This window comes from Aedes albopictus, chromosome 3, assembly GCF_035046485.1.
Source record: "Aedes albopictus strain Foshan chromosome 3, AalbF5, whole genome shotgun sequence".
Classification (NCBI taxonomy): domain Eukaryota; kingdom Metazoa; phylum Arthropoda; class Insecta; order Diptera; family Culicidae; genus Aedes; species Aedes albopictus.
Window position 1 is genome coordinate 139,224,096 of NC_085138.1, and position 14,427 is coordinate 139,238,522.

General features: G+C 37.3%; 1 protein-coding gene and 1 long non-coding RNA gene across 3 annotated transcripts in view; one reads left to right on the forward strand and one right to left on the reverse strand.

Annotated features, from left to right (window-relative positions):
* The window catches only part of LOC134292210 (uncharacterized), a 27,167-nt gene extending 19,490 nt beyond the window's left edge, over positions 1-7,677 (reverse strand). The window contains exon 1 of the long non-coding RNA XR_009999525.1: positions 1,079-7,677. This is a non-coding gene — a long non-coding RNA (uncharacterized LOC134292210). The remainder of the gene's footprint in view (positions 1-1,078) is intronic.
* The window catches only part of LOC109408408 (helix-loop-helix protein delilah), a 172,183-nt gene that overhangs the window by 21,030 nt on the left and 136,726 nt on the right, over positions 1-14,427 (forward strand). The gene's annotated exons all lie outside the window — the stretch shown is intronic.

A 14,427-nucleotide genomic window follows, 5' to 3' on the forward strand; every position in this document is an offset into this window, starting at 1 on the left:
TAAAAAAAATATACAGGCTTATTATATTCATAAAAACCACCTTCAGCGAAACGTTCATCCAAAGTGGCCAAGATATTCAAAAGCTAAAAATATTCTCTAGAAACGAAACGCCACGCCACTGTTGTAAAAATACCTCGATAATACGCACCTACATAACACTCATAATTTTAAAACAAGTTAATCAACAATTATCAGATTGAAACCTTTCAAACCATCAATAATGATTAAAAATAAATCAAGGTTTACGAAATTTTTGCTTAGATATTCTCTTCAATATTTTGATTGCGCTAGATTGATAACTGAACGGTTTGTAGGTCACCGTTCAGTTATCAATCTGTTCATTTTCAACAATGCTCAAAACCTATGTTACAATTCAATCGGCATCGTTTGTGTTCATACAATCAACGGGTATGCCATTAGTCAAGAACATGCGCATCATTAGTTGCTGATGTATTTTAACATTTCCAAAAATATCTTTTACAGAGTAAGCTAAATGACACAAAGAGAAAGTTACGATCATGCTTCAGCAAAATGCCACTGCTTTACGTTAGCAGTAGAATTTCATTCAATTATCCCACCGGAGATCCCACCTCCCCGTGTGTTATTTTTCGGTCTCCGCTTTGTGCGACGATCAACAAAACTGGTTTGGCTGGCTCGGCCGCTTTGCTGCTGCTGGTCCGTTGCTTACTCACACATGCAAGCGCATGAAAATTGATGTTGTTCAATTGAAATAAAAATGGTTTTGATGTGGAAAATGACATTTTCCACTAATTATGTCTTCGACAAAAATCTTCCTCTTGAAATTTCCTATCTTTGGACGGGACTCAAAAAAGTGCTTTTCATGTAAACTTTTCGAGATATTGCTGCGCAAAGTAAAAATTTGGCTGAAAAAAAGTCATCACAATTTTGTTCAAAAATGGTTTTTGAAAACTGATAATCATTTTCCACAAGTTAAAAAATTCCAGGTGATACCTTGATCATTCCTCTAACTGTCCACGGAGACCGTTTTCAAAAATAATGCTTCATTATTTTTATAAAAATCATAGAGTAAAAAGTGAGGAAATGCTTCCAGTTTCACCTTAAGTAGTACAGATCTCGGATTACTTAACATAGGCAACCGCCCAACCTTTATGGTATCTGCTAGAGAGGAAGTGTTAGACATAACGCTTTGCTCTAGCAGAATTAATCACGAGCTGACCAATTGGCATGTGTCAGATGAAGAATCTTTATCTGACCATCGCTACATCTTGTTTAAACTGTGAATATTACTTCGCAAACTTTGCGTTTCAGGAACCCCCGGTAAACCAACTGGGATCTCTTTACCCATTTGGTTGCAGCCAAATTTCATGGATACTCACCATCCATTGACAATCCAAATGATTTAGATGATGCCGTTGATACTATCATGGAAGCTTTTGAAGAAGCTTGCCCTCTGCGGTCTGTGAAGACCACAAGGGGAACCCCTTGGTGGAACTCTGATCTGGCGAAGCTCAGCAAACAATGTAGAAAAAGTTGGAGCAGGCGACGTTCGGCTGGATCGGAGGCTTTCAGGTCGGCTCGCAAGGCCTACCAGAAAGCTCTTCGGTCTGCTGAACGATCCGGCTGCAAAAACCTTTGTACAAATGTTTCCAGTCTGAGTGAAGCCAGTCGATTGAACAAAATCCTTGCAAAATCTAAGGATTTTCAAGTGAACGAACTTCGTTTGCCAAATGGTGATTTCACTTCCTCTGATGAGGAAGTTTTGGAATGTTTATTCAGTACACACTTCCCCGGATGTGTGGATATTACATCTTCGGATGAACCTGATGTCTTTTCTTGTAGTTATGATTCTTTAACTTCGGCTCGGAGTATCGTTACTTTAGAATCAATTGAACGGGCACCAAAGAGCTTTGCTCCTTTCAAATCTCCTGGGGCAGACGGGATTTATCCTATTTTGCTTCAGAAGGGATTTGATCATTTCAAACATGTTTTAAAACAACTACTTATTTGCAGTTTTGCTACAGGGTGTATTCTCAATTCCTGGCGGGATATTACTGAACAGTTTATTCCAAAAGTGGGTCGTGAGTCGTATGAAGAAGCAAAGAGCTTCAGACCTATCAGTTCGACCTCTTTTCTTCTGAAATTCTTAGAACGTATTGTCGATCATCACATCCGTGATGTTCATCTCGCCAATGTGCCTCTTCATGCGAACCAACATGCTTACCAATCTGGAAAGTCCACTGTGACTCTTTTACACAAAGTTGTTTACGATATCGAGAAGGCATTCGCTCAAAAGTAATCCTGCTTTTGTGTTTTCTTAGATATCGAGGATGTCTTTGACAACGTGCCTTTCGATGCCATATTGGAAGCTGCACGGGGTCATGGTATATCTCCAATGATTTCCAGTTGGATTCACCAAATGCTCAAAAACCGGCATCTCTTCTCGACATTGCGTCAAGCGGCGATTAGGAAATTGAGTGTTTGTGGATGCCCCCAAGGGGGAGTCGTATCACCACTTTTGTGGAATCTTGTAGCAGATACGCTATTGAGGCAACTCAATAATAGCGGTTTTCCTACTTATGGTTTTGCCGACGACATTGTTAGTCGGTATGTGCATGAGCACCCTTTTCGACCTGATGCAAAACACTCTTCAGGTAGTTGAGGGTTGGTGTCGCCAATATGGCCTTTCGGTAAATCCGAGTAAAATATCTATTGTTCTTTTCACGGAAAAGCGAAACCGTAATGGTGTTCGACCTTTACGTCTTTTTGATTCTGAAATCAATGTGACTGAACAACTTGGGGTCTTAAACCCAAGTATATCAAATGGATTTACACAACTGTTGTTCGTCCAATATTGGTTTATGGATGTCTTGTGTGGTGGCAAAAGGGCGAAGTAAGAACAGTCCAATCAAAATTAGGCCATCACCAAAGGATGTGCTTAATGGCGATGTCTGGAGCGTTCTCTTCAACTCCGACGGCAGCGCTCGAAGTTCTCTTTCACGTTGCCCCACTACACATTCATCTCAAACAAGAAGCACTTTCTTGCACTTACCGTCTACGGGTACTCGGTCTACTAGAGGAAACTCCCCTGTCTGGCTAATTTGTCGGCGTTTTCATTTCCCAGAATTCCACAATATCCGGGCACCCAGTATAAAGTTACCTCGTTCCTACTGGACAATTGCTTCAGAGAAATAATGCATTCCCACACTAGCTTTGATTGACAAGTGAAAGCTTTTAGCGCATTTAGAGTCGCCAGACTGTCCGAAAAAATACAGATCTTGGCAAACCTATAATTTCTTTTCAGACAAATGTTGGTGCACTCTAGAATGGCTTGAACTTCCGCTTGAAATACAGTGGGACTGCATCCCATTGGTATAGCCTTTCTGATACCGGGGCCAAAAACGTCAGCTCCAGTATTTTCTCCCATCTCTGACCCATCAGTACAAAATACAATAGAACCTGGACGTAAACTTGGCCCACCAGCATCTCAAACATAGCGACATGGGACCACTTTGAAGGGAACATCATAGTTGGTCTTCGTTATCATCCAATCTTCTACTGTTTTTATGCCCATGTTTAATTTGAAGTCTTTGATGATTCTCAAATGTCCAACAAGATCCCCGTCTAGGACTTTAGTGCAACGTATAAACTGCAGGGTACTTTTTGCCGCTTGTAGTTTAACAAATTGATGCAATGGCAGCATATTGAGAAGGGCATCCAAAGCAACTGATGGAGTGCTTTTCATTGCTCCTGTCATAGATGTACAAGCAAGTCTTTGTAGCTTACTTAGCTTCTTTTGAGAGGTTACCTCATTTGTTTTGGGCCACCAAACAAGTGAAGCATAAGTAATCTTAGGCCGGACTATTGCAGCATAGATGCAGTGAATCATGTTAGGTCTAAGACCCCAGGTTTTTCCTATGGCTTTGCTGCAGACCCGAAAGGCATTGGTACCCTTGGTTTAAACATTGTTTAAATGGACACAAAAGTAACGCATGATCACTACATATCCTCCAATAGCAAACCAACTTGTCCATGCTGTATGGTCCCTCTGACCGTAGAGCACATATTAGCAGACTGCCAACAATATGAGGAAGCGCGTTCAAGATTGAAGCTACGGACTACAATCAGGGATATGTTAAGCAATAATGAAGAAGACGAGCTAAAATTACTACAATTTCTAAAAGATGTTAATTTGTACAATAAAATTTGAGTTTCACTATTTCTAAGGAGGCGAACCAGCTCTCAAGCTGAAAACCTCTTAAATAAAGATATTGCTGGGATTCTATCGTCAACCATAATGAGGGCGTTTTTATAAGATTCGTTACGGAGCTTCCTTCAATATTGTTCCAGAAGGTTTTTATGACATTCCTTCAAGAGGTGTTTTTTTCTGTGATTTCTCTAGAAGTACCTTCTCGGATTTCTCACAGAATTATTTCTTCAAGAAAGTCTTGCAAGATTCCTCTAAGAGCCTTTTCTACGCTTCCAGCTTGAACTCTTTCCGGAGTTTATGTTGTTCTGGGATTTATCCAGGAAATTTTTTCGTGAATTCCTCAAGAACTTCAAGAGGAATGTCAGATTCTCAAGGAATTCCTTGTGCAATGTTTGCAGATTCTTCTGCGATTCTGTAAGATGCTCCTAATGGAAATCACCCAGAAGTTTATAACGGAATTTCTTCAAAAGTTTATTTTTATGATTTTTTTATGGAAATACTCCAGAACTACTTTTTTGTGATAAACTTTATTCAGAAATTCCTCTAATATTACGTGAGCATATCCTCCGGTAGTTTTTCAAGGAATGCCTCTACAAGTTTTTTCTGGGTTTGCTCCAATAGTCGTGTCAATGTGTTGTTCCTAGAACTGTCACCATTCTTCTCGGTCTGCTTTTTCATTGCCTTCAATTCCAATGTGACCAGAAAGTGTAGGCAAAAAGTAACCACTTTTCTGTCACCAGAATGCCAGGGTTATTCTGTTTTGAAGTTAGATTTTATAAAATGTTTTCGTTCAAACTTTTATTAGCCTGTCCAGTGCAGGCTTATTTATCAAAACTTTCAATCTCATTCTCCTGCACTAAAAATGACCTTGAAAGCATCGATTTATTATTATTTTTTCACTTGCCAACCAATCCATCAGATGACTTTAAAAAGCCCGACTAATTTGTTCCACCTGTCGCTCACTTTGGCTGGGTCCTATCAAGTCCACTCGAGAAGACAGAGAAAAAAAATCAATCAGCGGAAAGCCCAATAATCAAAATCATTCGTCAGTTGTAGTTGTAGCTGAAAGCCGCCAGGTTTCGAAACTTCACCACACCAGCACACGCACAACCGGCCGTCCGCGAGTCCTGAAATGCCTGAAATCCAATCACCGAGCCGACAACGACGACGACAACAGGTCCATCGCGGTGACAACAGGTACCTCGCTCTTTGTCCACCGCTCCATATGCCCCCTTCGGCATTGAGGAGATTGATTCGCGTTGCGCGAGAGGACCCCATCATCATCATAGGTAGACGGCGGACGACCGACGACGGCGACGACGACAGGTTCAACCTCAATCTGTTGGGACGAAATTCCGCCGAGTGACGAAAGCGGCCGTAAATTGAAAGTGAAAACATTAGACGTCCTAATTTGACAAGAAGGGGCCTGAAAACACTGACCCGGGGCCGGGGTCTCTATTAATGGAGTTGATGGATTGGAGATCGGAGCTTAAAATGGGTTTAATTGAACTATAATTATTTCGGGTGGCTGTGGTTGGTTGATTGGTTGGAGGGCTGGCTGGTCGGAGTGTTTGGCGGCCGGCACAAGCCTTGTGTTTGATCGGGTGACTCCACTTGGAGATCGTCGTCGCTCCGCCCTACCCGTGCCAGCCCGGTCGTCGACGGAATCGAAGAACCACTTATATCTGCCGTCGTCCGTCGATTGATTGATGCTGAATGGAGGGCCGTTTCTCGCGCTCGTTCGATGCACAGAGAAAAAATGTAATAAAACGCTTTGACGTAACATTGGTGAAATTTCCAAAGTTACATATACGAATGAACAAATGGAAACAACGTAAAAAAAGTCAAAAAAGGCAAAAAGTCAACTGCTGAAAATGCTGATTAGAAGAACTACACCCACTTTTAGCACACTACTTACATAAAGGCGATTTGTTCAATTCCTTAAGTATATATTTGTTGTTAGCTGTGAGCTACAGTTTGTTCAGTCCGTCGTTACAAGTAATGGTGTTTACTCATAATTCATAGTTTCTATGTAGAGTTGGTTACATATGACATTTACGAAAATCTTTAAATGATTCAGCATTATATACAAAGTGTTAGGTTCGTGAGTGTAAACTTTTTTAAGGGTGATAGAGAACCATAAATGGTGAAAAATTGTTCTACGCATATGATCAATTCTCAACCGTTACGTACCTAGTTATTGAACTTTCCATGTTTTTGATTATTATTGCCTTAACTGGCAAACTTATCGCACTTTTTGGCCCTTATTCGAAAGAGTATTGAATATTCTATCAAATGGCATCTTTGAATCGATTGGTTTAGTTAAATAACTAAATTTTCTAGAGCAAATAGCTCAAAAATAGTGTGTTTTAATTTGTTTTTGACAATTATCTTTGAAAAATGCGTAATAAATTATAATTCTTTCTTGGACAAAATTGTGGCCCCTGTTCCACTCTACAATTCGTTGTTTGACACCAAACTTCTAGCTCTTATCGTTTTCTTGCAATTTAGATTAAAATGTGCGACACAGTGCGCAAAAAAGTGCTTACCTTGACAGTTGCAAATTTATGATCTGAAATGCGATGTTTAAATCGAAATTGCAAGAAAACGATAAGAGCAGTGTCTAAGAACAAATTGTAGAGTAAAACAGGTGCCACAGCTTCGCCTAAGAAAGAATTTACAGTAAAACCTCCATGAGTCGATATTGAAGGGACCATCGACTCAAGGAAATATCGAGTAGTGGAACAAAAATCCTTTGGGAAGCTTTTTGGGGGGACCATCATAGTAACCCAGAAATTATTTTTCAGTATGGAAAAATTTACCTCCATGAGTCGATATCGAGTCAAGGAACATCGACTCATGGAGGTTCGACTGTAATATTATTACGCATTTTTCAAAGATAATTGAATAATTGACAAAAACAAATTAAAACACGCTACTTTTGAGCTATTTGCTCTAGAAAACTTAGTTATTTAACTAAACCAAACGATTCGAAGATGCCATTTCATGGAAAATTCAGTAATCTTTTGAATAAGGGTCAAAAAACTGCGAAAAGTTTGACCATTTTCAAGTTGTAGCCAGTTAAGGTAATAATAGTCAAAAGCATGGAAAGTTCAGTAACTACGCAACGGTTGAGATTTGACCATATGCGTAGAACATTTTTTTCACTATTTGTGGTCCTCTATCACCCTTTAAAAAGTTTGCACTCACGAACCTAACACCCTGTATATCGAGTCGATATATTCTCAGTATCATCAAGGTTACTCCAAAAAACGCACTGAGTAACCAGGTCATGAGATCAAACATTATTTTTAACTCCTAGTATGAGCAGTGAGCACCCTCGCAAATATAAAAATACGTTTTTTTTAAATAAAAAGAATATCGGGTTAAGTACGGTTCCTTTGAATTCCACTAAGAATTTGCATCCTCTGACAGATACGTATTTCGACCTCAACTGTAAGGTCGTCTTCAGTGTCTTGTACTTGACTCGACTCAAGTACAAGACACTGAAGACGACCTTACAGTTGAGGTCGAAATACGTATCTTTCAAAGGATGCAAATTCTTAGTGGAATTCAAAGGAACCGTATTTAACCCGATTTTCTTTTTATTTACAGATATTCCCCTAACAAGCCCAGGTTAATCATCATCGTTTCTTTTAATTATTTTTTACAATTTGCCACTTAACAGTTATTTATGCCACGAGTTGCCAAAAATTTGTTTTTGTTTTCTGCACGAGTCGTATATTTATCCAACGAGCATACCGAGTTCCTTTATTAATCCCTCATGAATATCTTCTCCTTCCATCCGAAAATCCTTCAGCTATTTCCTCAGAAATGTCTCCAGCGTTTCCTGCACAGTACCTAACAGAGAAGAAATTCTGCCATGAATGCTTTCGCAGATTTTCTGCCATTGATTTTTTAAGAATTTTCTTCAGTTTTCGAGAGCTTACTCCAGAAATTATTCTGAGAACATTTTTTTTAAATAAAACCTTCCCTGGATTTCTTATGAACATGCCCAGGAATTCCATCCGAAAAGTTTTCCACGGATTTCTTTTGAAAGTTCTTTAGAACATTTTCCATGGATCGTTTCGTAACTTGCTCTAGAATTTCCTTCGGAATTTCATTGGACGAGCTTGCAGAAATTCCTTTAAAATAACATTTAGAAAAGCTTTCTTGAGTTTCCTTAAAAAATACTCCATAGATTTTTTCAGAAAATCATCTATGGATTTGTTTAGAAATGCTTTCAGCGTTTATTTAAGAAAATCAAATGTTCTTCTAGAAAACTCTCCAATGATTTCTTTAGAAAATCTTCCACAGACTCCTTCAGAAATTTCTCGAGTGAATCTTAAAAACATCCCTGGAGATAACTTCTAAAATTCCTATTGAGATTGTTAAAATAGGATTTGCCCAAGGATTCCAAGTCCAAGGAAATCTTCCATGGGTTTCTTCCAAAATTAATCCACAGATTACTCCAGGAATTCGGTCTTAAAATAAAATCCATCAAAGTTTGTTTCAGAAACGCCTCCAGCGATTTTTTTAAACCAGAAATTCTTAAGGATTTTTCTCCAGGGTTCCTTCAGATATTCCCGGATGAATTTCTCCACACATTCTCCCAATAACTTTTTAGGTAAATTTCTATGGGTTCCTTTTGATACTCCATCAATAATTATTTGAGAAATTCTTCAAGGGATTCATTTTAAAAAATCATCTGAAATTTCTCCAGAAATTCCTTCAGAATTTTTTATAGGAATTTCTTCTGAAGTTCTTTCAAAGATGCTGGAATAAATTCTTCCAGTGGTTTCTACAGATTTTTTTTTAAAATTCACTCAGGTATTTCTGGTGTACTAGAGATTTGTCCAGGAGATGCACTAGGGATTTAATTGTAAACTCCCACATGAATGTATCCGGAAATTTCTTCAGAAATTCATTCATAAAATCGTACCGGAGTTCCTCATTACTACTTAAAGTGATTCTAGCAGGATTTCCTCCAGAGATTCATGCAGTAGTTTATACAAAGGCCTCTTCAGGATTTCATGCAGATGTTACTTCATGTATTACACCAGAAATTTATCCTGCATTTCTTCTAAAGTATAATAATAAGGTACAGTAATACTTCAACGGATTCTTCAGGATATTTATTGAAAAATATTCCCTAGTAATTTCTATGGAAATTCTTTTAGAAATATCTCAAGAGTTTTTTCTTATTTGCAGACGCTTATCAATCTGTTTCCACAGGTATTTTTACAGGATTTTTTTTTTCAGTCATTCGTCCACAGATTTTTCCCGAAAAACTTTCAGAAAATCCTCCAAGAATAAGGGTTTCTACAGTAATTTTCCTTTAAATCCCTCAATATTATTGCTTTAGGTTACCTCCAGGGGTTTCCCGGGAAGTTTCTCTAGGTATTTCAACAGAAAGTCCCCATGAAGTTCCTTCAAGTTTTTTTTTTCTAGAATTTCCCTTGGATTTCTTTGGATGTCTCTCCAGAAATTCACTCAAAAGTTTTTTTTTAATTTCCATAGAGATTTTACCTAACATTCCTTCAGAGATTCTTTCAGTGTTTCAAAGTGATTTAAAAAAATCATGCTGGGGTTCCTTCCGGAATTGCTTTGAGAAAATAATTCTATCCGCAGAGATTTCTTCAAAATTTTAAGGATTTCTTTTGGAATTTCTGCGAGGATTTTTTTTCAAAAGCTTTTCCTGGAGTTCTTCAAAAATTCATTAAAAAATATTTACAAATTCTACAGGAATTATAATGTTTGAAAATGCTTTGACATCCATGTGCAGTGGGAATCGAAGTACGGAATTGGAGTACGTGGATGTCTTTTCATAAATTCAAATCTCAATTTGTTTATCGAGCACTTGTTTATTGTTTCTGTTGTGCACGTGGATGTCAAAGCATTTTCAAACATTGTTTTTTCCTCTTGACTTGGTAAGCCGAAGGAAAAATCGATTAATTTTCATCTATAGCAATTCCTTTGAATAGTTTCTCAATTGCTTTCCAGAAGTATATCTTGGGATGTCTTCAAAGATACGGGCAGAGTTTGTTAATATATTCCTCCTGGGATTTTTTAGAAGTTCTTCCAGAAATTATGTAATAATTGCTGCAGAACTCTTTGAGGAATTCTTGAAGGAACTACTAAGAAATCTCTGGAGGATTGTTTCATTGGAGATCCCTTAGGAAACTCTGAGAAGAAATTCTTGTTTTTTTTGGTAAAATTTCTGGACAAAAATACCTGTAGAAACTATTGGAGGTACCCCTGACTTCCAGAAGAATTTCTTGCAAATATCTAGATGAATTTCCAAATAAATGCCCGAGAAAATCCCTGAATAAAAGGGATAATCTTTAAAGGAGTCTCTTGACAAATTCAAGCTGTAATTTCTGAAAGTTCTGGAAAAATCTGAATTTCTATTTTTTGAAGAAACGTTTGGAGGAATTCCTGTGGAATCACCTGGAGAAATTCGTAATGGAATTTTCGAAGAAATCCCAGGAGCAATTGTTCAGAAATATTTGAAGAAATACAAGCATGATTTTATTTGATAATACTACTCGACAAAATTTTACAAAATTTGGTGTTATGGGATGAGAAAAAAAATGACAGCGGTTTGGGACCCTAGAAGTGTCATAGTGAAAAAATTTTTGGAAAATATTGGACCAGGCCTCACAGTTCAACACCGAAGTTTGTATGGAGAACTTGGGGTGTTCAATTGATATGCGCATTAGAACGTGCCATGCATATTTTTAGGCGTTTTCGGTAATTGGATTAGTTTCGTTATTGCCTAACGCCTAAATATATGCACTGCGCGTTCTAATGCACATATCAATTGAACACCCCAAGTTCTCCATACAAACTTCGGTTTTGAACTGTGAATGTCCGGTCCAATATTTTTCAAAAATTGTTTCACTATAACACTTCTAAGGTCCCAAACCCCTGTTAATTTTTTTCTCATCCCATAACAAAATTTAGTGTTGAACGGTGTAATCCTTGAAGGAAGTTCCTATAGAATTCTTTTAAGGAAACTCGAAGAAATTTCTTTTGAAAATTCCTTGAGAAACACCTGAAGAAGTCCCAGGGGAAATTCCTGGAGGAGCTTTTGAAAGAATCTCTGAAGGAATCCCAGGAGAAATTGTAAAAGAAATCAATGGACAGCTATGCACTCTGAAGGGATCAGGTATCAGTAGGTTGGCTGCAGCGGCACGTTCTCCTCCATTTTATTCTGAAGGAATACTAAGAAAAATCCTGAGATGAATTATTGCCAAAATCATTCTAAGAAACCTTGTGAAAATGTTTTTTCTTTAATCTTTACAAATTTTGACAAATCATAGAAGAGCCCCCAAAGGAATTCCTGGTGGTGTCCCTGGATGTAATCATGGAAAATGTTCTACATTTATTAAGAAATGTTCTTTCAGAACTTGTAAAAGGAATTCTAGGAAAAATTGTGGCCATGGCCATAACTGGAGTTTTGCGTCCTTCCCCGGAAGCCAGAGAGAGTTTGCTTAATCAATGATGGTTCAATTAAGTTTTCAAGCACAGAAGTCGAAAATTTAAAGTCATGGTGCGAATTCCTCTTCATAAAACTCAAATTGAACAGGTTTTGAAGATCGATCCAGATTCTATAAAAAGAATAATCCAACTCAGCATTCTTTCCGATATTTCTCCGTGAAGTTACTTTAAAATGGATTAGTTTAAGATAACTTCCTATGAATTGCTTTATAAAGTTCTCCAAAGCTTCTTTCAGAAATTCCTCAGCGGGATTCTACAGAAATTCATTCAAAAATTCTCCTAATAAAACTTCCATAAGTTTTTTCGTAGATTCTTTCAGATATTTTTCCAGCATTTTCTTCACACAATACAAAAAAAAACAGAATTCCTTCAGAAATGTCTCCAAAATTTCGTTCAGAATTTCATACAGGGATAATCCTACAGAGACTCATTAGGCTTCGAAGTGTTCTTTACATTTTTTTTGCACGAATATCTTCAGAAATTTCTTAGAGATTCATTTAGAAACCCATCTAGAGATTTTTCTTCAAAGAGTTCTTTAAAAAATACTATATGGATTCCTTCCAAAATCGCACAGTGAGGCACAGTGAGTTGCTTCAGATATTCTCAACGAATTCGCATATTATAAAAATCTTCCATATTTTTTTTTGCTCCACCAGTCTTTTTAGAATGTTTATAACGATTATTTAAGATAGGTGTTTCTTAAAAAATCTCTCATTTCTTGAAATCCATTCAGAAATCTTTTGGGGATTATTTTAGGAATTTCCTCAGGGATTCCAATGGAAGTCTCCGCAGGAATGTCTCTGGTAAAGCCACCTAAATCCTACAAGTATTCCAGCAGAGATTTTTGAAAGGTTATTTTTAATGATTCCAGCAGTAATTTCTCCAGAGATACCTGCAAAAGTTCATGCAAAGATTTCTTCAAGAGTTCTTCTTTGCATTCTTTCATGTATTACCCAAAACAATTTCTCAGGTTTCCCTTCACGAGTTCTAAAAGGAATTCATTCAGAAGGTTATGTAAAAATAGCCATAGCAATTTCTAAAGGAATTATTTAAAAAATATCAAAGCGATTTGTCGGGGAATCTTTGCAGATGGTATTCTAGATGTTTCTCAAGATATTCCAAACGAGACTCCTTCGATAATACGTACTCTCAGTGAGTACTTTTAGAAAATTCTCCAGTAACTTTATTAGAAAACTTCTCCAGCATTAGTTTTTAATTATTCATTAAATTATTTTTTTGAATTCTAACAAGAATTTCCCAAGGAGTTTAACCAGATATTCCCTCAGGAAATTATTCAAACATTCTTATAGGGATTCTTCTTAGAATACCTCTAAGGATTTGTAGAATAATTGGACTAGAGATTTCTTAAAAAAAATGCTTCAGCGATTATTTCATACATTGCTCTACAAATTCCTTCTTATCTTTCTTCAGGAATTTCTTCAAAAATTTCTCCAGAGACTGCTTTTGCATTTTAAGGATTCAGCTATTCTAGTGAAGGATTTCTTCAGTAGTTCTTTCATGAATTGTTTTTGTCAGAGATTCACCTATTAATTGCTCCAGAGATTCCTACAAGCATTCATTTTTAACCCTTGAGTGATCGAGCTGTTGTATTTCGTACAACACAGTGAAAAAAAATCTCGCTTTTTGTATTCAGCATTGGCGTGGTGCTGGTGGTGGTGGGCAATCGCGCGAGTTACGGAAGTTTAAATTTCTCCTGTGGTACCGTCACACATATTTCTTGGGATTTTTTCAAAGATTTGCCAGGAAATTTGTCTTCGGAAGCTTAAGAACAAATTGCACAATCAATCACTGGAAGAAATCCCTAAAGAAATTTCTAAAGTTACCCCTGCAGAATCGGGTCGAGATATCCTTGAAAGAACCCATATACATACCTCTCAAGGTTTCTGAAAAAAACTTCTTGAATATTGTCTGGAGGGGCTCTTTTAACCCTCCTAAGATGTAAAGCTAGGTACAACAGGACGACGTAACGTACAGCGAGCCTGACTAACCCCAACATCCTAGGGTTAAACAATATCTGGAGGACTTCTTCAAGAAATCCTTAAGACACTTTTGGAGAAATTCCTAGAAGAGTGGAATGAGAAACTTTCGGAGGAATTTTGGAAGTAATTTCGAGAAACTCCTGGAAGAATTTCTGGAGAAATTTAAGGAAGGAGTTCTAAGATGCACCCTTGAGGGAATTCCGAAGAAACTCAAAGAGAAATTTCTGAAGGATTCCCAAAAACTATCGGCAGGAATTTTTGCAGAAATGAACAGACAAAGGTAGTGGAGGAATTGTTGGAGGGCACACTGAATAAATTTCTAAGGTTGTCCTGAAAGAATCCCCAGAAAAACTTCTAGGGATACCTCTGGTGAGTTTTTTAGAAAAAAAAAACTTTCACTGATTGGATGAGTTGACAACAAATTTCAGAAGCAATTTTTGAAGTAATTCCTAAAAGAATTTCAGAAAGATACCTTGCAGAAATTTTAGAAAGTAGAATTCCTGATTCTTTAAGAAATTTCCGAAGGAATAGACTTTTTTAATTATTGAAAGAAGTCAAGAACTTACTGCAGATAAAAGCAATTGGAGAGATACCAAACAATACAGTTCTGAGTAATTCCAGAAAGAATTCATAAGATAATCTCGGGAGATATTCTTGGAAAACTACAAGTGAGATCTGAATAAATCCTTAACTGAATTTATGAAGAAACCCTTGAAGGACTTCTGGAGGAGCTTC